Here is a 26,586-nt window from a genome sequence, read left to right as displayed (position 1 = left end):
AAAAAAAAAGCTTTGTCTCACTCTGAAAAGGTACTAGCAGACACCTAGAGAAAGCAAACTCAGGTATACTGTAAGTGAAGGAGAGTCTAAATGGAAAGCAAACAAAGAGGAACACATGACATCCAGTTGCGAATCAATAGTTTTTATATGTCACCGGCTTATAATTTTTCAGGTAAAAATTTATTCGTAACAAGCAAATTAATTTTTGTTAATGAAAATCCTCCCTGTCTGTATGTCTGCCATTTTCAATCCATCCCAGCTAAAGGGGTTTCAGTCACGATTTGACTGGCAGGATGTCCATGCTCAACATCCTCCACCCGTTCTGCTGAAGGATTTTGAGAGAGCTCCACTTGTGTCTATTGTGTTATAATTAAGCTTGGACTGTATGATAGAGCAGTATAGCAGATGCTTGACTTAGCATCTAGCTTATGGCACACCTGGTCTGAGAACAAGGTGGAGGAAGCACCAGACTGCGCTGAAAGTGGAAAGTATTCCAGTCTCGAGCAATGACATCCCTCTCCTCAATGAAACATTAAAGGCTGGAAATTACTGCTCTGGGCTCTCTGGGCACATCGTGTAGGCCCAAACGTCCATCTGTCCCACGGATTTCCTCCCGACCCTGAGCCATATTGCAGATGGGCACCCATTGCTGCCACATCTGGGACTCTTGCCAAACTAGTGTAAATGGACTGGTCATGGTGGCCAGAGATTTAGAAACATTGCTACAGAGCCTTGATTTTGAATTTGCTACTTTCTGTTCCGTGACCAATTGCAAATGGTACCATTTCCACCAGGGTCAGGTCCTGGCACTCAGTGTTTCATGTAGGTGCTCACTGAGATGGGGGACTACTGAAGTAGGACTGGCAGAATCTCAGCAGATGGCCTAACCCCACCAGTCCCATCCCTTCCACTGAAGTACACATGGAAGGGGGTGGATGCATGGAGCGCCAGTCCCTCACTATTCAACAGAATTTATAAACATACAAACAGAGGAGGCAAAAACCCAGTGCCACTGGTCTGACTTCAAATTCCTCCCCATCTGCACCATGGCAGAAGAATTTCAAGACTTTAAAATGCAGCATAAATGAAAATGTAAATGATCCTTTACATACCTGACAAGACGCAAGCTGACCTTGGCAACAGATCACAACACATTTGAATTCCAGTTTTTCCGATGGGATGTACATATTCGGGATTTCTTTCCTTGAAAAGCAATTGCAAAACTTAAAAGAAATGTTAAAGAAATGAACAGCCACCCTTAAAAGAAAGTCAGAATCCATTTTTAATTTTAAAATGTTTATCCTTTTACCCATTTATAAAGTGATTGTTGAGTGCATAGTGCAAACTTTTATTATTTATACCATATATATTTATTGTATAAAATGTTTTTAATTAACCTTTGTTACTGCTTGAGCATAAATTTACTAGTGTCCAAGATGTTAAAATGTTTAAATTATAAACCCTGAAATTTTTCCATTTAAAGCTAACCTTCTCTACTTATTGACAAGTTAATCCCATCTGTTTCCAACACCATTATTTTGATGAATCTATATTTCCAAAGTATCAGTCTATTCACTGAATCTATCCCAACATCTATTGATCCATTGAATCTATCTGTATGTCTACCTATTCAATCTCTCCACAAATCTACCCCAAATGTCCATCCTCTGTCCCCTTTCAATCCATCTACATGTCTACCCGTCAATCAATGTATTGATTGAGTTAATGTTTTTCTGTCTCCCTCTGCTAGTTTGTCTATATAGTCTCCTGTTTGCATATGCAGTATTGCACAACCATCTATCTATATATCTCTATTCCTCTGTCACCTTAACTTACACTTTCTACAAACTGCTCTTTCTTGGCCTACCAGGTCATGCATTTTTAATGCAGAAAATACAGCCAGAGGCTTGATTTCTCTGCATTGCGATTTTACTAAAACAATAACTATCAATCACATAAATTTCTTCCCTAAGACATAAAAGGCTGTTCTTGCCTAATTATTTTCCAGAATATTACTGCCAACCCTGCCTTTTGATGGTTGGGTTTGTCTCTGTTAGTCTATTGACAAATACCAGAGCACAGCTTAACATTGCTGAAGAATGAAACTGTTAGGCTTTTTTTAACATCAGTGAGGAGAGAAAAAAGAACATTTCTTTCATACAGCTCTGAATTATAAGTCAAACTTTCCTGAAGAAAAATGATGTCCAAGGCATTATGCCTGAGAGACACATGGCGCCACGTTATTCCTGAGAACTGAATTTGAAGCCAGCTCTGACTGAAGGGATGGTTGACTCCTCTCAGCTGGCTATAGGACATTCAGTGTTTGAACTGGGAGTGCCCAAAAATGGAAGAATTCTCTGTATTGCAGCAGTGTCATTCTCTTCAGGAGAAACTTTTGCAGGACTATAGGGAAAGGGCAGGAGGAATGGGACTAATTGATAGCTTCTGTGCTGTATCATTATATCATTTGATGAGTCTATGGCCCGTAGCACAAAAGTTTATCAAAAAGGAGAAATTAAAAAGGGCATTCGCTGCAGTGCCCATGGGAGGTGTCGGTGCCAGCTAGAGCAAGGACTGAAATACCTGATACAGTACATAACTGGCAAAAACCAAACATATGTCAGGCACTCCCATTAACAGTAGGAGACCGGCAACATAAATTCTTCACATCTATTGCCATAAATAGACAAATTTATTCCATTAATCCCCATTGCATATTTCTTACTTCTTTAATCCAATATTAAACATTTATGTAAAGAGCTAGCATTAGGCCTGTTGTTTTATTTATTATATTAAACGGGTCTTGAGCTAGGCTAGTTTAAGTAAAGCAGCTCCTTGCTGTCCTTTTCGTACGTCTACGACCCACTGAATAATGCAGTGTTTACAATCTTTATGTTCATTGGGAAAAGGTGCTTAAATTGCTAAATTATATACTTGTACTTTTGAAATATAGAGGGATTGAATGCGCAGTCAGTTACTGCCCTCTAACTGCCCCTTCACCTGCCAGACTGCAACTCAACAAAGAGTCATTGGGCAAAAGTCTACTCTCTTCAACTACTATAAGGATCCTATGTGAAGTGAGCTCACTCAGCCTCAATACATTTTAAAACAGTACAGATTCACAGTATGAATCTACCCATAATCATTGCTACTTGGGATTAAATTGTCACTCTCATTCAAAGACAGCTCTCTCTCACTATGCTATATCTGACTTGCAAGATAAAACATTGTAGGATGGGGGGACTTTAATCTCCATTTTAACGCATGGCATAGTTAATTTAGGAGTGTTTTATTGGGTAATGTGGAGGAAGCTTGCAATTGTGCTATTTAAGACCTAAAAATGCAAGATACAGCAATATGGATGAAGCTTTCTTCATTAGGTTAGATTCTACAAAGCTGTGGTCCTCCCAGGGAGCTTTGTGTGCTGGAAATTCAGGTATGTGGCTTGCATGGGACAGAAAATCTATGGGACTCTCCACGTCTCCACCAAATTCCCTCACCTTGCAGCTCTGCATCAAGAATGCAAACTCATAAGACCTAGTGTGCAACATTGAGCTCACTTCATACATGGTTTGTAAATGCTTAATGAACAATGGAGGAGCTGTACTTGTCAGTTAACCCATGCAATGCCTGATCTGGGAATACTTGACTCTAACACTGAATGAAAAGGATGCCATATCTCATCATGGCATCTCCTTAATTAAACGTAAAAAATAAGTGAAAGTAAAGAATTGCTGAAAATGTAAATGTTACTTTGCATATCTACTGGACATAATGATTATAATCATAAAAATAGTAGCCATCTGTTATGCTTCTATATTTGTTCCTTAAAATGATCGAAACCATCCTCGCTATACTTTACCCTAACAGCACACACTGTAAACCTAAGAAGACTTAAAGAACTTAATACCAAGGGTATCAGCAAAAAATAATGATGTGCACAGCAATCTTTGACAACCACAGTGGGCCAAGGTACTCCTGTTTATGTACAATTGCTAAGCGCCGCAGAATCAGTTCTCCAAAGAATTCCCTTTTGGTGGTCTTGATAAACCAGAATTGTAATCATTACAATTCTGCCAAATTAAAACCACTTCCTTCACAGAAAAGCTGCAGAGACTCAAGTAGCTTTTCCTTCGGAAAGCTGAAAAAACTCAGTTAGTTGATTGTACATTAACAGTTTCGTTGTTTCTGGTTTTTAACAGTCACTGAGTTTGTGTGAGAAGAAGGAATACTGCGAAAGGCACACTGGGAGCCTGGTAGATTTATATATCATGCATTTAAGTGGATAATAATGTATCAGCACAAAAACAATCATTCCAGTTGCACAGATGTTTAAGCTTCAGTTTTATATGCACAAGCCTTCAAAAGATTGTTATGGATCATTGGAAAAATATAAGTAAAAGCAAGTTTGATGTTAGAAAGATAATTATAATAGTCACAGGGCATGTGTAGAGTGGTCAATGCCCATTTTAACCTTTTTGATTCCTTTCTGGTGCTTCCTAGGAGGTAATTTACCTGTTACATCATCCTTTCTCTATTCACAGATGGGTGGCTATTGAGCTTTTCTTCTCCATGCTATCACACTTCATCAGGTCATGAACCCCACTGTCGGCATCACACAGCACTATTGCTTCAAACAAAGTTATAGTTACCATGAGATGGAGCATTCCTCCTCCAGACCGTGCTCTAGATCAAAGGATGAGGCAGGTGCTCCTCTGTTTCAAGCGTTGTGTGGTGTGCCATGCACTATTAACAAACTGAACACCTCTTGAATTAGCTGATGACACTAAGTTAGATGGCACAACCAATGGTGTAAAGGGGAGCAGATTGTTGCAAAGGGTCATTGATAGATTAAGTGAGTGGGCAAAATTGTGGCAGATGGAGTTTAATGTGAGAAAGTGGGAGATCATCTACCTTGGACCAAAGAAAGATAGGTCAGCATATTTTCTTAATGGTGAGAAATTAGGAACTGTGGAGGAATAGAGAGATTTGGAAGCATATATACACAAATCACTAAGAGTTGGTGGCGAAGTACAAAAAAATTAGAAAGGCTAAATTCTATCTCAAGGTGTGGCTGGAACACAAAGGGGCAGAAGTTATGCCACAGTTATATAAATCTCTAGTTCGATCCTACCTGGAGTACCATGTTCAGTTCTGAGCACCACATATCAGGAAGAATATTTCGGCCTTGGAAAGGGTGTAGCACAGATTCATCAGAATGGCTAAAAGGGTTGAATTATGAGGGTAGGTTACATAGACAGGCTTGTGTAGAAGAATAAGGGGTGATCTTATTGAACTATTCAAGATGATTAAAGGATTTGATAGAGTAGATTGAGAGAAACTATTTCCTCTGGTGGAGGGGTCCAGAACAAGGGGGCATAACCTTAAAATTAGAACTAGACAGTTCAAGGGTGATGTCAGGAAGCACTTCTTCACACAAAGGGTAGTGGAAATCTGGAACTCTCTCCCCCCAAAAGCTGTTGAGCTGGGATCAATAGAAAATTTCAAAACTAAGATTGATAGATTTTTGTATGGTAAGGGTATTGAGGAATATGGAACCCAGGCAGGTACATGGAATTAAGTTACAGATCTAATTGAATCATGGACAGGCACAAGGGACTGAATGGCCTACTCCTGTTCCTATGCTCTATACTGGTCTAGTCTAAAGGGAACCGAGCCCAGCTCTGCTTCCAGTGCTTGATAGGGTAGATTTTCTGATTAGTTATGCCAAATAACCGACCAGAAAACATAATGCCAAATACCCATCCAGATCCAAGTTCCTGAAACCAATTTTTTGCGGTGTCAGAACACCTGCCAACTTGGTGTTGAAAACATTCAAATGAGGTCCAAATGACATAATTTTGTTATGTATCATTTACGCTGGTAGAGGGCTGTTTCTTGGCAGCAGCAGCATATACCTGTAGCTCTTCCATATCCCAAAATCTGAATGCTGCTGCATGATGCAGCTGCATGTAACTACATGATGCAGGGTGGTCACTTAGGCATCACTATAATTTTTCCTGCTCTTGATTATGTTTTACTGCTTGCAGACTGAGATGTGACATAACAGAAGAAAACAGGCACAAACTGGAGGAGGCCACAAAACATCAAGCCCTTGACTGTATTTGAAGAAGCCATCTTGCAGGTCGTTAGGCTAGAGAATGTAAAAGGAATGGGGGAGAGTGAACAGTAAGGGATTTGGCACATGTGGAACCATATTCCCAAATGAAACAGTGCCTTCAGGTGAGCACAGAAAAAAATTGGAGGAGGTGCAGGGGTGAAGACAGATTACACTGTGCTGCCCAGACATAGGCTAATGTTAATTTGAACTCTATTCCCAAGAGTTGCAAAGTCAGGTTATTCAGAATTATTCACAAGAAAAGGTTGTGTACATCAATAATTGCATGACCTTTCATAACATCGTACAAAATATCTAGGTCAGAGTTCAAATAGGAGTATAGATTTCTGTGCAGTTAGTTGCACTCTTTATTTTTGGGCATAATAACACATATTAAGTAGTGCTGCCATTTCATGCTAAATTAACATTTATATAAAACTACAGCCAAATAACAAGGAAGTCATGAATAGAAAGGCAAACCACAGGCGCTGGAGACATTTTGTGACTTTTTGATTCCTGTTTTTCTGTGGCAGTTAAACACAATAATCTCGTAAACTGGAGGTACCACTGGAGGAAAGCAGTTGAGGAGCCCATTGTGGCCCCTTATAGTAGTATAACTCCAAAGTAAGTGTGAGCAATAACAATCCAAGAGACAATAAATGTATTTTTAAATGACTCCCAAACTCTCTTGCACTGGGCTTTGTGACTGCTGTAAAGCATTAATTAATAATGGAGCTGACTACACAGATATAAACATGGACATTATTGTTTGTGATATTTGCTTATGAACACTGATGCGTTGGTTGTTATGTTATTGACTTGTCCACTATTTTAACTGAGATGTTAACCAGTTTATTGTAAACAAGTCAATGCCTCTATTACAGTATCAGATCAAAGCCCAGATCACAAACAGAAATTTTAGACTATAAACCGTGCAGATGTAATGCGTCAGGACGTAACGCATTCATGCAATATTTTCCTTCAGCTTTTATCTCACCTATGCGGCAATTCTTCGTCAGTTTGTCAGGAAGTCACTTGCCCATGAGGGACTGGAAAGTCAATATCAGCAGACTACTTACCCGTGAGGAAGGAGGCCATGTGTGTGTATGTCTATTGAGGACAGGTTTGGATTGATCTATCATATCTTTACCAATCTTACATACACGTATATTTTTTAGCCAGATAAAAATGACAATATGTGCTGACTGAAATGGCATGCATATTTTGCTGTCACCGCTGAGCTGAGACTACCCTAAATTAATTGGATCGATGATCATTACAGGATGGAAAGACAAGGGATTCTTATCCCATTTGTTTGGGACAGATTCAAACCCAGGTTCAGAAGTGAAAGGATGGTGGTTTATTGGCTCTAGCACCCAGTTACAACAACAAATTGCATTTATATACTGCCTCTGATGGAGTGAAATGTGACTAGGCGCTTCACAAGAGCATAATTAGACAAAAGAATTGCTACCAAGCCAAAGGGGGAGAAATGAAAAAAAAGACTTGCATTTATATGGTGCCTTTCATGATCTCTGGATTTCTCAAGGCACTTTACAGCCAATGAAGTCCTTTTCGAATTGTAGTCATTGTAGTAATGTAGGAAGCACAGCAGCCAATTTACACACAGCAAGCTCTCACAAATACCAAGGTGATAATGAGCAGATAATCTGTTTTTTGTGATGTTGATTGTGGGATAAATATTGGCCAGGACACCAGAGATAACTCCCCTGCGCTTCTTCAAAATAGCACCACGGGATCTTTTACATCCACCTGAGGGTAGACAGGGCCCCAGTTTAACTTCTCATCTGAAAGACAGCACCTCTGACAGAGTACTGTATTGGAGTGTCAGCCTTGAGTCGTGGAGTGGAGCTTGAATCCACAACTGTCTGACTCAGAGGCAAGAGGGCTACCAACTGAGCCACAGCTGACACCTGAGGGGCCACCAGAACAGGGCTTGGTCAAAGACATGGGTTTTAAGGAGACTCATTAAGATAGAATAGAGGTGGAGAGCCAGGGAGGTTTGGTCAGGCAATTCCATAGCTGAGGCATGGCTGCCAATGGTGGCATTACTCAGGAATTGAAGGGTCTGGGAGTTAGCAAAGATTGCATTTATGTTAGACTTCGGAAATATTAGAAGGAAGTACCTCTGTATAGTAATTGAAGCTATAAGTAGCATCCCGGATCCCTGGAGGGTTGTCAAATCTCCAGGATAGTCCCAGAGTCTCCAGGAATTAAAGATTAATCTCCTGGATAATGCCACAAGAAACCCAGAAGAAAAATCACAGAGGAATTACAAAAAATGGTGTGTTTCCATTTAAATTTTCTCTGTGCACTTTTGCTTGTTAGCTGGGAAATATTGGAGATGAGGAGAAAAGACTGTTTGACTGAGTGGGACAGTTGGAGGTGGCAAGTCATGTAATGAAACCTCCAGATATATGTTCTACCACACTTGGCAACTCTACCCCCTATGCTGTAGAGGAGGAAAATTGAGTTTCTCTCAGTCTGCTGGAATGTCTCCCTCTTCATCCCATGACTATTTTTAATCACATTTCAGATTAGAAGACACAATGTGAAACCCAGCAAGTCCAGATTTATCCTAAAACTCCTTCAAGACAAATAGACAAATCTGATGAGCCAGCACTAATGCCATTCTGTTACCATACTCCCATGGTATGTCCACTACAGCCATTGTCTCTTATACATACTTAAAACATTGGCTAAACTGGTGGGACTTATATTTCACAATGCCATTGACCCTATATTTTTAAATGGCCCGATGACAAATGCATTAACTGTAGTACACATTTACCCATTTGCTTGAGCCTGATACTAAGTGCTATGGAGAGAAAAAGAGATTTTTCTTTTGCTTGTCCTCCTCCTTAAATCATGTTTGGGTTGCCCAGACTAATGCAAAGATCTATAATCTATGATTAAATTAGACTAAGTAATAAGATATCATCCAGTTGATTGATTTCCCCAGCCACAGCACTGCCAGGCTTGCTTTGAAGGAAACTGCACCATTATTTTTAACGTTGATCCTTGTAAAAGGTATTTCCTTTACCACAAAACTGGTCCAATAATCTATTCAATTTAACATACATGTTCACCTCTTGCAGCCAAGATATTGCAATCTTCCTGGAATTCCAAATGAAAGTTATTGCATTTTTATTTTTACTTTAGAAAGTGTGCCTAAGGGACTAAACTCAGTTATTTGCCTGAATGCAATAGATCTTTTTTTCAATTTATATGCACTATGGTAATTCAAGGCACAAATCTTCAAGACTATTGATCAATATAATAAACTTCTCAATGAACAGGACATTCATTATTCTGATGTTGGCACAACATGATCTATTACATTAACAATTATGTTAACCAAAGTTTAACCATTATTACCTTTAGATTACATATCATCATCGCTTCACAGGCTGGCTTTAGAAAAGGTTACGGCTGATAAGTCGTCAGAGGGTTTTAATATCAATCTAAAAAGTCCCAGGCGGAAAAGCAATTCAATTCACTTGGATTTATTTTAGCTTCCTGAGCCTCGGAAGCAAATAGAAAGGACTAAATAATGCCAGTTTGAACACTTCTTCTCTCCAGAAGTAATCATCTTCATTTTGTGCAGAGATTTGTAATTTATTTTAAAAGCACACTCAACATGAATCGGATATGGTCAGAAATGCAAGTTCCACTGATTGAGGAAGAAGCTGCTTCTTTTCCTTTTTACACCATTTATAATGGTGTGAATTTGCACGGGCTGGATGTTAGAAGCCGATTAATCTACATTTGCAAACCGAAGCTTTGTTATCCACAAGATTCAATTCCCCGTTCACTTTCTTTGGAAATTCTAACATGATAAAGTTCATTTTTCCTACACAGCATGGCAAGATAGCACCTTGGAGTTCCTGCAGGCTGTGCTAAGGAGTGATACAATACAATTACATCGCCATTATTCCACTCACTGAAAGTGGTTTGATCTGAGCCATGCTGCTGTGGGGAGGTGATGAGCAGGTAGATACCGGGCACTTGCACGCAGGGAGGGAAGGAAAATTGGAGGTGGAGTTAACCTAGCATCTCCTAGTGGCCAATTACCAAATAGCATCAGTAGAAGCCATGGAGAAGGTCTCCCAGCAATGGGAACTGCACAATACAGAGCTCAACTGAAACATTTCTTCAACTTTGCTTCCAATTACTACCTTTCTCTTGCCTTCACATAGTCTATCTCTGACTCTTCCATTCCATTCCATTCCCCGACTTCTCTGTCTCCATTTCTGTGGATAGGCTATCAACCAATATTCACTATAAGCCCTCTGACTCCCACAGCCATCTTAACGATACTTCCTCACACCCTGCTTCCTGCAACAACTCTACTCCATTCTGCCAGTTTCTCCATCTCGTTACATCTGTTCTGATGACACAACCTTCCATATTAGTGCTTCCAATATGTTTTCCTTTCTCATCAACCAAGGATTCCACCAACCCCCCTCCCTCCCCGCCCCACCGTGGTTGACAGGTCCCTTGATCATCTCATTTCATACACTTTTGCTCTCACTCCTTCTCCTACCTCCCAGAACTATGATCGGGTTCCCCTTGACCACACCTTTCACCCTACCAGTCTCTTTATTCAAAGGATCATCCTCCGCCATTTTTACCACCTCCAGTGTGATGCCACCGCTAAACACATCTTCCCCTCCCCTCGCCTTCCAGCATTCCAAAGGGACCATTCCCTCTGCGACATCCTGGTCCACTCCTCAATCATCCCCAACACCCCCTCTCCTTCCTGTGGCACCTTTCGACGCAAGTGCAAAAGATGCAACAGCTGTACATTTACCTCCTCCTTTCTCAACATCCAAAGCTCCAAACACTTCATGCATGTGAAGCAGTGATTTACTTGTTCTTTTTTCAATTTAGTATACTGTACTTGCTGCTCACAGAGTGGTCTCCTCTCCACTGGGGAGACCAAACGTAGATTAGGTAATCGCTTTGCTGAACACCTCTGTTCAGTCTGCAAGCGTAACCCCAAGCTTCCAGTTGCCAGTCATTTTAATTTTCCACCTTGCTGTCACACTGACCTCTCTGTCCTCAGCCTCATGTACTGTTCCAGTGAAGCTCAACATAAGTTTGAGGAACAGTGCCTCATCTTTCGATTAGGCACTTTACAGCCTTCTGGACTCAACATTGAGTTTAGCAATTTCAGACTGTAATCTCTGCCCCCATTTTGTTTCCTTTATCTTTGCTGATTTTGGTTTGTCTCTCTGTTTTTCTCTTTTTATTCCTTTTTCTTTGCTTTCGGATGACAGCTGTTCATGATTCTGCCATCCAGACCTCCTCGGGACACAACATCCGTTCCTTTACTTGTCCCATTACCACTCCCTTTGGCCTTGCAACACCAACCCTTTTATCATTTAATCTCTCCTGTCTTCTACCCTATCACAGACGTTCCCTTTTGTTCTTTTCTCTCCCCCCCCTCCCTCCACCACAGTGAACCCCACCTTAAATTGCTTAAAACCTATTGCATCTCTAACTTTTCCCAGTTCTAATAAAAGGTCATTGATCTGAAACATTGGCCGAATTTTATGTTGAGCGGAGGCCCCGCCCACTGGTGGAAAGTTGGGAGTGAGCCCACCTCTGCCAGGCCTGGGGCGGCAGGCAGGGATTTTTTGCTCCCCAGGCCCTTAACTAGCCTTGGGCAGGACTTCCACCTCCTTGAGGCAGGAAGACTCAACTAATGGAGCTGCCAGCCAATCAGCAGGTCGACAACTCTTAGTCCCAGCAGCACCACCGGGAGCCGTGGCCACTGCTGGGACTACACGCAGGCAACAGGAAGCATGGCCCTGGAAGACAGGTACGTTTTTAGGGCCTCACGAGGGACAATCGACTGGGCCCGAGTGAGGCAAGGGGGGGAAGGGGGTGTCGGTGGTTGGGGGGGAAGGGGTGGTAGGTGTTATATGTTGGGGACAGTAGGGCTTTGGGGGTGGCCCTCCATCGGGCACAGGGTGCCCAATCAGGCGGGCCCACCCCCCCCCCCCAGACCACAATAACCCGCCTGGTTTTACCAGCTGAAATACCAGAGGTGGTGGGAGGTGGCCTTTAAGTGGCAGTTAATTGCCTCATTATCACTTTCACTTCTAAATCAAGATGTTTTGTTTTTTATTTCCCCCATCAAAATATGAGTACTAAATCGAAGCTGGTGCACGAGTCTATGGTCAGAGGTGCTGGTCAGAGACTCAAATAGATGTTAAAACTGCTTTAGCACTATTCCAAAAAAGAGTAGCGATTTCTGCTCAACATTGTTTCTTCAACCAATAGCATCAAAAGTTAAATAGCTTTTCCTTGACCTCATTGTTTGTAGGACCAAAATGGCTGCTGCTTGAAACTTACTTCAAAGAATTTCACTGCATCTTAATCTGTTACAGGGTGTTATATAAACGCAATTCTTTCTTAATCTGTTGGGTAGTTCAAGAGATATAAAGTTGAATTTTTTTTTAACATTACCTTTTTCTTAGGCAGTCCCTCAGGATCGAGGATGACTTGCTTCCACTCCAGCAACAAAAACAAGAAATGCTGGATTCACTCAGCAGGTCTGGCAGCATCTGTGGAAAGAGAAGCAGAGTTAACGTTTCGGGTCAGTGACCCTTCTTCGGAACTGACAAATATTAGAAAAGTCACAGATTATAAACAAGTGAGGTGGGGGTTGGGCAAGAGATAACAAAGGAGAAAGTGCAGATTGGACCAGGCCACATAGCTGACCAAAAGGTCATGGAGCAAAGGCAAACAATATGTTAATGGTGTGTTGAAAGACAAAGCATTAGTACAGATTAGGTGTGAATATACTGAATATTGAACATCAGCAAGTGCAAACCTGAAGAAAAACAACCTGAAAAAAACAATGGGTGAGCAAACTGAACAAACTAAGATGAACTGAAATAAATACAAAAAAAGATTGTAAAAAATGTAAAAAGGAATGCCAAAAAAAAAAAGGGAAGAAAAAATAACTAAAAATGAAAGTAAAGTGGGGGGCTGTCATGCTCTGAAATTATTGAACTCAATGTTCAGACCGGCAGGCTGTAGTGTGCCTAATCGGTAGATGAGATGCTGTTCCTCGAGCTTGCGTTGATGTTCACTGGAACACTGCAGCAATCCCAGGACAGAGATGTGAGCATGAGAGCAGGGGGGAGTGTTGAAATGGCAAGCAACCGGAAGCTCAGGGTCCTGCTTGCGGACTGAGCGGAGATGTTCCGCAAAGCGGTCACCCAGTCTGCGCTTGGTCTCCCCAATGTAGAGGAGACCACACTGTGAGCAGCGAATACAGTATACTACATTGAAAGAAGTACAAGTAAATCGCTGCTTCACCTGAAAGGAGTGTTTGGGGCCTGGGATAGTGAGGAGAGAGGAGGTAAAGGGGCAGGTATTACACCTCCTGCGATTGCAAGGGAAGGTGCCCTGGGACGGGGACGAGGTGGTGGGGGTAATGGAGGAGTGGACCAGGGTGTCGCGGAGGGAACGATCCCTTCGGAATGCTGACAGGGGAAGGGAGGGGAAGATGCGACTGGTAGTGGCATCACGCTGGAGGTGGCGAAAATGGCGGAGGATGATCCTTTGGATATGGAGGCTGGTGGGATGAAAAGTGAGGACAAGGGGAACCCTGTCACGGTTCTGGGAGGGAGGGGAAGGGGTGAGGGTAGAGGTGCGGGGAAATTAGACCGCCTATCCTGCAAATGAATTTGAAAGATTTTGTAGAGGCAGCGTTGGTGGTATTTCTTCAATGCCTTGAGGTGCCTGCTGTAGATTTTCCAAGACTCTGAAGCATATAGGAGCACAAGGATCACTGCTGCCTGCCTGGTAAACTATGACCTTCGTCCTGGGTTTGAGGTCCTAGTCCTCGAATTCTCTTGTTCTCAGTCAGCCAAAGGCTGAGCTGGCACATTGGAGATGGTGGTGGATTTCGTCATCTATATCTTCCTTTGTTGAGAGGAGACGCTGAGATAGGGAAAGTGCTTCCGTTTTTCAAGGGTCTTGCCATGCATCTTGACTAACAGGGGTTGATGTTTTACTGTGGGAGTGGGCGGTAGAAGACCTTAGTTTTCCAGGAGTTTAAAATAAGGCCTATCCTCTGATATGCTTTGGTGAAGGAGTCAATGATGATTTGGAGCTCAGTCTCCAAGTGAGCACATACACAAGCATCAAGCATCCTCTGCATACTGAAGCTCAATGACTGAGGTTGAAGTGACCTTAGTTTTGGAGTGGAGATGACGAAGATTTATTAATTTCCAATCCGTCCTGTAGATTATCTCTACTCTGTGGGGGCCTGGCTAGAGGTGAAGTGCAGAACTGTGGCGAGGAAGATGGAGAAGAAGGTCAGTACGATGACACAGCTTTGTTTGACTCCCAGTCTTCATTGAGAGAGAGTGTCTGTAGTGGTCCGTTATTAAGGATCATGGCTTGCATGTCATCATGTGGTTGCGAAGGATGGTGACAAATTTCTGAGGGCAGCCAAATTTGAGGAGGATTCTCCATAAACCATCAGGATGGACGAAGTTAAAGGCCTTCGCTTTTGGTGCTGCTCCCTGCATTTTTCCAAGATTTTCCTTGCAGTGAAGATCATATCTGCAATGCCTCTCAGTGGACAAAATCCACATTGTGACTCTGGGAGGAGCTCTTCAGCCATGGGAAGGGGCAGTGCAGGAGGATCCTTGCTATGATCTTCCCTGTGGCAGACTGCAGGGAGACTCCCCTGTAATTACCGCATTTGGACTTCTCTCCTTTCTTTAAGATGGTCAAGATTACAGCGTCCCTGAGATTCTCTGGCATGTGCTCCTCTTCCCAGATAAGGGATATGAGGTTGTGCAATCACACCGGAAGTGTATCTCTGCCCTATTTTAGGATTTCAGCAGGGGTTCCGTTTGCTCCAGAGGTCTTGTTGTTTCTCAGCTGATGAATGGCTTTTTCAACTTCATTCTGGGCCAGGCTAGCACTGAGACTGAGCTGGGTTGTATACTGAGGGATGGAGTTGAGGTCAAAGACTGTAGGCTGGATTTTATGTACCCACCACGGGCTGCATGCCGCTATGCCGTCGTGATCTTCCTCGCGGCGGCCCATAATAATATGCTGGTTGGTCGGCGCACCTCTCCCCCCGCCCAATCAAGTGGAGGGGGCACGCTCTCTGGCACCGGCAATGACGTCAACTGCCTGTGTGAAGGTGGCGGTGCCATTTTTAAAGACCTGCCGGCTAATTGAAATGTTTTAAGTTATACGCCCCTCCACCCCCCACCCCCCCCACCAACTGTACTGATTAAAAATCTGCTGGCCCTTTCCCAACCCCCAATAAGAATAAAATTCATTATTTGCCCTCTTCCCCACCCCCCTACCTCACCCACCTACCTTCCACATTTGTCCTTCCCCCCCACCAAACTGAACAAAGTGTCCGCCGCTCAGAAGATCACGACCCGACGGTAAGATTGGAGTCAATTTTATTTAAATATTTTAATCCGGGTCCTGTTGCAGGGGTCTGCCACGGAGCCTCATTGCCACCAGGAAGATCGGGCCCGGCCCTCCTGACGTCAAGTTCCATGTCGGGCCGCTGCCGTAACGATCTACCTTACCCTGACGTTGGGAGCTTTTTAAAATCACGGCCAGAGTCTCAGTTGAGGAGCTCTTCGAAATGTTCGCTCCAGCAGGCGCTGACTACCTCTCTCTCCTCCATTCCTGGCTCTCAGCAGGTTAGCTTCAGAGTATTTGGCCAATTGACAGTCTTGACAGCACTAAAGAACCCACATATGTCGTGGTTGTCCACAAGCTGTTGGATCACCTGCACTCCTTCCACCCACCATTTATTCTTTATGTCTTGGGTTTTTTGTTGTACCACTGCCTTCAGATGCATATAGGTCTGCTGCTTTTCTCTTGAAGTGTGGTGATACTTCCAGTCTACAAATGCTTTGCACTTATGCTCGATTAGCTCATGTATCTCTTGGTCATTCTCATTGAACCAGTCTCTGTGTTTCCTGGTCGAGAAGCCAAGAACCTCTTCACAGGTGCTGATTATGGTGGACTTTAGAGTGGACCAAGTCCTGTGGACACACTGATCTGCTGTTGGCCAGGAACCAAGAAGTTGCCTGGCTGAGAACAGCTGCCTTTGCGGGATCCTTGAGACCTTTAATGTTAATTTTCTTGCAGCAGTATTTCTGTTGCCATTGCAGTTAGGGGCCAGGTTAATGGAGATGATAGACTAAATATGGCGATGGCACCTGTCATGACACAAGTGACCCAGACATACCTGTGATCTTTCCCTCGGACAATGATGTAGTCAAGCAGATGCCAGTACTTGGAATGCTTAGAAGATGACCTTTCCATAACTAACATCCCGTTTTGTCAGAGAGACAAGCACAAATACTCGTGGCAACACCCGCAATTAATATTATTAAACAGAAGTAAAAGTACACCCAAGAATATCACCTGCCTTTGAAATCCCTATTGCTTAAAGACTTTTGAATTTATCAGCACAGGCATAAATATAACAGAAGTGTGCATTAATACCATCTGGAGTCTGGTGTGTTGCTCCTCTTCGCAATGTTGTAAATAAGCAATTTTTTCATACAGCACCTGCCAAAATAATTTTTGTAAATGTTTCTGATGGCTAAAGGTAAAGCATATTCTACCGAATTTTCATAAAATTCGAAAGGTTATAAAGGTTATATGTGCACCTATGTGTTTCTCCCCACCAACCCTTATCATCATGTTTTAACGCAGCTGGTTAGAAACAGCAACTGGTTAGAGAAGTTTGAGTCTTTAGAACAATTGCTGGTTAAGAGACACTAACATGTCATATTGTTGTGTAACATTGAGCCCTTTCAGATTTTGCAGCAGATAATAATTGAGATAAAATTTGAAACAAAGCAATTATTAGTAAATGCTAATAAACATGAGGAGATTAGCCAAAAATTTATTGGAATGACGCATCTATGCGCTAAATTCATTTTATATTATAAAAGTCTCAGGAAAATATGGCAGAAGTGAGTTACGTTATGATTCACAGCTCAGAATAATTTCCTGGGGAATTTGCATTGCTCCATCAAAACCTTCACTGAGCTAGATAAATTTAACTAATACAGCTCTGCTCCTAGGTTGTTGCAAATTTTCTGGATTTACATTAATTTTCTCACCACACCCACTTAGACTGGAAACCAACAGTGCAAGAGAATTGATTTAAATTCATGAGCTCAAAATAATTGATTAAATTAAAATAAAAAATCTCCATTCTTCCTTGACATTTTCAGTTCTGATCTAAAATCCACCAAAACATTTCTTCACCATTGTATGTTAAGTTAGTATATATTGTAGGGCGCATGCTATTGATGAAAATGAAAAGTGGGGAGAAATTTGTTTAGGCCCCTTTTTGAGCCTGAAAAGCCAGGGAAGATATTGGGATCTATAATTAAGGACAGAGCAGCTGAGCATTTAGAAACATTTGAGCTGATTACAGAGAACCAACATGGATTTGTAAAGGGTAGATCATGCCTAATAAACCTAATTTAATTTTTTGAGGAAGTAACTAATGCAGTAGGCAGGGAATTGCCTATTGTCAAGAAAACAGGCTATACCAAATGAAGATTTTTAATTCATCGGTTGGAAACCCACTTTAAACTTTTAAAAGGGAAAGCTAGAATCCCACATTTAACATTTAAAAAACTGCCAGCCAAGATGGCCACCACAATTTGCATTGAAATACCTCACATTCCAGGACATCAAATTGGAGACACATATTTAACAAGGCTCCCATCCAGGACAATGCTTTCGATGACTGAGTATATTATCCAGTATCACTCTTGTTAGTGGGACATTCAAAGTCATCTTGAAGCATTCATGAGTAGAGACGTACCTCCAGGGGTAAACACTGACAATGCCACCTGAGAGAGATTTGGATTTTAGATTTTGGACCTCATTAAAAACAAAGGGGATTGAGAGAACCATGCAACCATCTCCCCAGGCTGCATGAAATTTGGACTTTGTTACACACAGCAGACAAGCTTCGAGTGCTAGCCAGGCAGGAGCCCAGTGGGGCTGTGTGTACGTCTCTCTTTCTCTCTCTTTCTCCAGAGATACACCAAGTTTGTGAAACCTGTCTGCAACTGAACATCCAAGTCTATCATTGCCAAAGACAGAGACACTGGGGAAGAAAGCCACCTATATCACTGTCTCCAAAAAAAAACTGAAAAAGGTGGGCCAGCTGCAAACTACTTCTACCAGTCAGAGACTTTGGAACCACAACTACACCCAGAAGACAACTGACTTACCAGACACCACAGACTGTGTATTATTTTTATTTATTCTGGACTCTAATGTTACCCAAACTATCCCTCATCACTCTGTAATCTATTTGTGTGTGTGTGTGTGTGTGTCAGTGAGAGTGAAAGTGTAGCATGGTTTTATTATTTTATTTAGATTGGTTTTTGGTTAATTACAATACACTCTCCTGTTTCTTGTTTAAACTCAAGAAAATCTGTTCTTTTATGATTACAACAAAGGTAAAAGGTTAAACACTCACTGAAGTGGTAAGCACAACCACTGTTTGAAAAGCAATATACCCTGTTGTGATCAAACAAGGAGAAAGGCAAGAGGGGAGCCTTGCGACCCCTTCTCACCTGATCGTTACACTATGTATGTAGTTTATACTTCCGGAAACCATTCAATAAGGTTCCACATAAAAGACTGTTAGCTAAAATTAAAGCCTATGGGATTGAAGACAAATTATTGACCTGGTTGGGAGATTGTTTAGGCGGTAGAAGAGAGAGTTTAGAGATAAAGAGTAGGTATTTGAATTGGAATGAAGTGACTGGTGGTGCCCACAAGGATCTGTTCTGGGGCCTTAACTATTAGCTCTACTTATTAATGACTTAGATAACACAATAGAGAGGGATATATTCAAGTTTGCCAAAGGCACAAAGATTGGTGACAATTAGTAGTGTATTTGAGAGCAAAAAGTTACAGAAATATTTATAGATTAAGTGAGTGGACTAAACTGTGGCAGATGGATTTCAACAGAAGTAAGTGTGAGGCCATCCATTTTGGACCAAAAGGATCTGAGTAATTTCTAAATGGTGAAAAGCTAGGAACCATATAGGGCTAAAAGGATTCAGGGGTCCATGTATACAGATTAATAAAATGTAATGGTCAAGTAAAAATAATCAAAAAATCTAATGAAATGTTAGTCTTTATATCTAGAAGACTCGAAGATAAAGGGGAATAAGTTTTTCTACAGTTATACAAAGTCCTGGTTACACCACATCTGGGGTACTGGGAACAGTTCTGGGCAGCACAGCTTAGGAAAGATATGTTGGTCTTAGAGGGAGTGCAGCACAGATACACCGGAATGTTACCAGGGCTCCAAGAGTTAAATTACGAAGAGAGATTAAATAAACTAGGATCGTATTGCCTAGAATAGTAAGGGCTGATTTGATTGAGGTTTTAGATTTTGTAAGAAATAGAAAGGGTAGAAAGAGAGAAATTTTTTCTGCCGGTGGGAGAGTCTGGGACAGGGGGACATAACCTTAAAATGAGAGTCAAGTCATTTAGGAGATAAGTTAGGAAACATTTCTTCATGCAAAGGGTGGCAGAAGTGTGGAACTCTCTCCAACAAAAAGCATTGGATGTTTGCTCAATCATTTTAAATCTGAGATCAATAGGCTTTTGCTAGCCATGGTTATTAAGGGATCTGGAGCCAAGACGGGTAAATGGAGTTAAGATATAGATCAGCCATGATCTAGTTGAATTACGGAGCAGTTTGAGAGGCTGAATGGCCTCCATCTTTTCTTGATGTTCCTAACCAGAATGCCCATACAGAACTTGTGACAGCTTCTGTTCTACTAAATGTTTGTAGGGTAAGATATATATATATATCGATCAGCCGACTGTTGGTATTTGCTATGTTCTGCATATTCTGAAAAATAAATCCTTGATAAACACAAATAAAGCAAAAAATGTTTCTCGGTAATGACACATTGATTAATATGTTGACGTAGATGTTTTCATGTCTGTAGGGACTGCTCTGAGCAGGTTCCCACTTGTGACGTAGACATACAAGGTTTGGAAGTAACTGTGAAGGATGTTATTATATGCATGCTTGAGGGCCCTTTCTGCACCTGAGGGCAATGTGCTCGCAAGAGGTGCATTGGGGGAAATTCTGAACATACAGACTGTGTTCTCCTGCCGATTAAAGGCTATGCAAAAGGTGCTCCCTACAAGCTTCTTTTCCCACTGGGAGCACAGAAATGTGGAATCAGCCATCTTATGTGCTCGTAAACGAGCACAGAGTACAAAAGCAAGGACATTGTGCTAAATCTTTATAAATCACTGATCAGTTGTCAGCTGGAGTGTTGTGTCCAATTCTGGGCATCGTACTTTAGGAAGAATGTCGAGGTCTTGAAGAGGGTGCAGAGGATATTTACTAGAAAGGCATCAGGATGAGGGACTTTAGTTACGTGGAGAGACTGCAGAAGCTGGAATTGTTCTCCTTAGAGCACAGAACGTTAAGAGGAGATTTAATAGAGGTGTTCAAATTCATGAAGGCTCTTGATAGAGTAAATAAGGAGAAACTGTTTCCAGTTGCTGAAGGGTTGATAACCAGAGAACACACATTAAAGGTATTTGGGAAAAGACCCAGAAGTGAGATGAAGAGAATTTTTTTACACAGTGCGTTATGATGATCCAAATGCATTGCCTAAAAGGATGATGGAAGCAGTAGCTTTAAAAGGAGAACAAGATAAATAATTGAATGGAGGAAAGTTGCAGTGCTCTGGGTAAAGCAAGGTAATGGGTTAGCTCTGTCAAGAAAATGGGCCAAATAGCCTTCTGTGCTGTACAATTCTATTATTCTACATCAAATTACTCCACTACTTTAACAAGTGGATATTAGTCCATTTAAAATAAATAGGTTCAGCTGTCTATTAAAATAACTCAGGGAGCTACTTGATATGAAGGTGTCAAGCATTCATGTATTCACTTCACTCAAGGTAACCTCTAGGCTCATAATATATACAATCCACAGAAGTCCTTCAGGAGGCTCAGAGATAAATTGCACAAATGCGTGCCCCAAATATGGAGTTTTTTTCCTACAGGAACTCATATTGGAGGTCATGATGTCCCACAGAATTTTCCACCTATGCCCGAATTCTGAATATGCACTTCAAGTGGACAGAAAATCCTGCAGGGCACAAAAACCCAATATAAGCTTCCAGCGGGTATAGCTCCTCAGTGGGAGCACAAGCATTGGAAATTTAATCTTTGGTTGTCATTGCACGTAGCCTCATTTTCTGTCCCATTATCTTCAAAAGGAGAGAAGAACCATTTATTGGAAGTCAGGGAGTTTTCCATTTAGCAGGTTGAGCACTTACAACAAACCAGTTAGCTCCAGCAGCTGTTTAAAAAAAAAACTGCAAATCCATGTGGTCGAACCCATAATGTGTTAAACCTCTGATGACATAAGAATTATACATCTAACTTCCTTTTAATTTCTGGTCACTGAGGGACAATGATGCTTTGTAGAGAAGGCAGCATAAACTGGAGGAGGGGAGAAAGTGTTCACTCCTGTGGTTTGTGGTCACGCGTGTGACTGTTAGTCAGCATAGCTTATTCACATGAACAAAGCTTTGTGTGTCACTTTTTTTCTTTTTTTTTAGAGGCAGACATTTGTGAGTCGCTCATTTATGATTTTCCGCTCAACCACATCTCTTTCAGCTCCCTCTCCAATCTAACTACTGTTCCTTGTCAGAGAAGGTGGGCAAACAAGCTACTACTGGGGTTCTGCCAAATACTGCCCTTAATGCAGCCTGCAGTAATTTAAGCACCACCTCCCCCACCCCCAACATAACCACCATTTTATTCTCCTTTCTCCTTCGCCGATTGCGAGCAGCCTCTGCTCACTGCCTCCCCCTAATGGTAGAATCAAAAATGCAAGCTCATACGATGGGATGCGAGATGTTCAAAACAATAAACTCACATTCTATCACTCCACAGATTCACACATAATGGCATTAATTCCACTGCATTCCCTGCAGGTGTATGGAGTTATCCATTTAAACGTTCACCGATTTGATTGGCCCCTAATATCCTGTGCAGGAGTCTATACTTTTATTCTGTCCACTTTCTTGAATAACAATGAACAGATAACTGAGTAGCCAATTAGAACTCACCTGTAATAATCCTGCTGAAGCAATCATTAAGTGCCTCAATAGGTGCGCAATTGTTACAAAGTAAGTTATCAATGGAGTGCATAATTTTGAGGGAGCAAGGTGATCATGGGGAGCCCACTTCATCGGTGTGGCCCTCCAGATCATGGTGGGAAATGTGAGCGAATGATGAAATGCACCCTCTGGGTCAGAAGGCAACCCACTGCTAAATAGAGAGCCCAATAGATGTGGGAGGCAATCTCACAGGAGGTAAACACAACCTGCTAAACTTAGAAGGATGAGCAGAATAAAGTGTTGAATTTGATGAACAAGTACCAAGGTATGCAATGAGGGTCACGATCAATTATCTTACATTGCCATATATGGGGATGACTATCAATTATGTTGTATTGTTGGAAAAATACTATCCAAGGAGTTTGCTGGTATGAGCTGTGTTTGCCTGAACAGTTTCAAATAGTATCATTAACCTTGGTTACCAGAACTGAATATTTAACTACAGACTGACAAGAGCACTATATAAGCAAAAAAAAAAGAGCACTATATAACTTCAGCACCTCTGCTGATTTGACAGTATAGCTAACACACTGGTGTTTGCCAGGACATGAGCAGTATTTAGAGGCTGCCATCACTTTCAGATCTCTGTAGGCCTATAGCCTAGTTTGAAAATACTGTCTGTGTCCTTCTATTAGCTGTGGCTCTGGTTCAGTGGTAGCATTCTTACTTATGAGTCAGAAACATCAGTTCAAGTCCCACTTCAGAGATGTGAACACAGGATCCATGCGTACACACTGGTGTCAAACTGAGAGAGTGCTGCACAGCCAAATGTGCCATCTTTCAGATGTGCCATTGAACCAAGTCTCTGTCTGCCTTCTCAGCTGGGTGTAAATATTTTTCTGTCATTTCTTAAAACTTCAACGCCTAGGCTGCTTTATATAAAACTACATAATAATAGAGACTCTTACGACAGGCATTTGGAGTGCACACTACAATTGCTAAAATGACTTTATTACCTCTCCCACCCATATACATCCACTATAAGTTCAGTCTTAAACTTGGAAGCTGTATGATCAATATGAATATTAGCATTTCCCAAAGTTGAACTCCAGTAAATAGGGATAGATTTAAGTCAGCCAAAGTTCAAACATTCACCATGAGATAGAGGTTGGGGAGGGGGGTGGGGGATGTAAAATCAAGTGAGAGGTGGGGGACGGGGGTGCTGTTCCCGTCACCTACCTGCCCCCGTTGCCATTTTTCAAACAGCGGCTGAGGTGGCAACTGGTCCACCAGCCCCAGGCCAATTGAGGCCCTTAAGTGGCCAATTAGTTGCCATTTAAGGGCCTCCTCCTGCCGCCACTGGTCTATTACCAGCGGCGGCCAGTCACTTCGCCAGCTGAGGAGGCTGCCCATTAATATGTGATGGGCATCTTGTGGGCTTGGGGGTGGCCCTCCTGATTGGGCACGCTGTGCCCCCCAAAGTGCCCCCCAAGCGGCACAGGCCACCCCTGCTGGAGCACTCCTCTTGCCCTCTTGATTGACCCCCACCCTCCTCTCCAGGGCCCAGACAATTGCCCCCCAGAGAGGCCCGAAACCCACTCACCTCTAATTGGCTGGCAGCCCTTGGATGCAGAGCTTCCTGCACCAGAGGGGTGGAAGTCATGACCAAGGCCACAATTAATGGCCTTGGTCAAGTAAGATCAGGCCCGGCAGTGGCGGGCTAGCCCCCGATGTTTTTAGCTGGTGGGCAGGGCCTCTGCCGCGACATAAAATTCTGTCCCTTATTTTCATAACCCAGAAGAGAAGAATAAGAACAAAATGTGCCTCTGGCTAGCGTGTCTAATTTGTGTGAGCGGACCCACCTTGCTGGGAAAAGGCCATCAATAATAGACTAAAGAGATTCTGCATTTTATAAAGAGTAATTGAATATACAAACGAATAAGTGACATTTGATTCGAGCCTGATATTGGTTAGACCACAGTTGGATTGCTGAGTGTAGTTCTCAGAATAAGGAGAATATTGGAGGCTTGGAAAGGGTACAGTGAAAAATCACCGTAATTGTCCCATGAATGAGATATATTGTTATGATGAAAGACTTCATCGTGTTTGTATGCAAAGGAGGGCATGATAATATGAGAAATACCATCGTCACATCACCAATCGCTTCTGCCACGGATACTGATTATTTCTTTCACTGTAATTTAAATGTTACAAGATAAAATCAAATTTGGAAAAGTTCATACTGTTATCAGATTGCTTCCAGCTATTTCAGGAACTCAGCTTACTCTAAAACTCCCAAAGTGCTAACACCACCCCTTTAAGTTATGGTATTTTGCAATTGTTTTGGACGAAATTTTGCACAACTTTCTGATTAAAATGACACTGATACATATGGCCTAGTTTTTGCTCAGTAAAGTGATTGAGATATGGGGGTGGGGTAGCTGGGGGAGGGAGCAGGAGTGAACATCTTCCAACTAGCACACAACATCATGCTCCTTATGTTATGATATTAACTGAGGTAGACAGCTTTAACCATGTATTCATGTGTGAGTACATTTATGCTCCAGAGTAATTTAACATAACCAAAGAAATCAATTCAAATCTACAAGCTTTTCATTCTGCGGCTAGTCTCTGATCAGTAACTGTAACAATTGCTGGAGATAAATATGACCACAATCTTTTTTAGAATAATAATAAATTGAAAATAGAAATATGTCAGATCAAGGAATGAGCAAAGAATGGACCGAATGTTTAGCTGGTAGAAATGTTAAACGTGTTTAATGATGCACTGACAGAGGTTGATCCAGGGATACAAATTACCCAATAGTAAGAGTGTCATTCTGTGCAGATTCATATATTCACCTTTGTAGAAGGAAGCTTGTTCTGATTAACTGCCATTCTCCACCTCCACCTGAATTCATTCATTAATAATGTTCATCTCCATCTTAGCAAAATACCAAAGGATGTCAAAAGGGGAAGAGCTGCATGTGTCAATAATGGTTCAAGGGCAAGCTCTATCAGCCCTACTTGAACTTGGAGTTGTGCTGTGCTTTGATGTAGGGGGCTACTTTTTATAATGTTAATGGAAACCTGTTGTATTTTTGCAGAAGAAGAAAAAGCAGCGTACATTTATGGGGGCACATTAGCATAGTGGTTATACCACTCGCCTAATGGTGCAGAGGCCTGGACTAATGATTCAGAGACATGGGACAAGATTTTGCCAAAGTGGTGGAGGTCCCATCCTGGAGGTAGTTTTCAGGGGGCCGACACGCTTGAGCCATAGGGGGGACTTGCCCTGTAATGTTGCCAGGAGGATGCAATTATGAGCGATCAGGCAGGTGAGGCGGCTAATTAAGGACAGCAGGAGGGCTGGCGCTTCCACGCTGCCCGTCCAATCAGAGGACTAGCAGCTCTACAGCAGTTCTGGAGCCTTGGCAGAGCCACTGAGAGAGGTGGCCGCTGCTGAGGTAGCAAGGAGAACATGAGGTCACCTCCATTTTGAGGCACCCTTGGAAGGGTGAGCATTAACTAAATTTTTGCATGGGCCAAGTAGGCAAGGCCCAGAGAATGGAGAGGAAATCTCTCCAATGACAGTATTGGGGCTACAAGGGCATCATTTGCTGTCGGTGGCTCCTTCCCTGCTTCATGGATCCTCTGGCTTCAATGACCCCCAAGGGAAGCCAGTGGGAAGACCCCCTCCGTGCAGCTGGCAACCTCCTCACACAGCGGGGGGTGGGTGGGGGGCCACTCCGCCACTGGAAAAATGTCAGTGGCCCAGGAAAATCGCCCTTAGGTGGTCCATTAATCATTCAGGTTAGCTACCTGCCTCCAATCAGTGGGCAGCTGAGCTGCTGCCATTCCCGCCACTGAGAACCTTCCCTGGCAGTGAGACTGTGCGTAGATCTGCCCTGTCACAGCTCCCCATCATTTTACCAGCTCCCCCCTCCGTCCCCGCCTCAGTTTCTGCCACCCGGGGGCCAGTAAAATTTCACCCATGAATTCAAATCCTATTACAGCAGCTGAGGAACTTAAATTCAATCAATGAAATAAAAATGTGGAATAAAAAGTTAGAATCGTTACCACAAAAGCACCAAATTGTTGTAAAAGCCCATTTGGTTCAATAATCTCCTTGAGGGAAGGAAATTTACTATCTTTACTCGGTCTGGCCTATATCTGTCTCCAGACTCACAGCAATGTATTGACTCTTAACTGCCCTCTGAAATGGCCTCACAAACCATTCAGTTGGATTCAAGAAAGCAAATGACCTCCATCTTCTCAAGGACAATTACG

Source organism: Heterodontus francisci, chromosome 16 (genome assembly GCF_036365525.1).
Source record: "Heterodontus francisci isolate sHetFra1 chromosome 16, sHetFra1.hap1, whole genome shotgun sequence".
NCBI classification, from domain to species: domain Eukaryota; kingdom Metazoa; phylum Chordata; class Chondrichthyes; order Heterodontiformes; family Heterodontidae; genus Heterodontus; species Heterodontus francisci.
Note: the sequence above shows the minus strand (reverse complement) of the source record.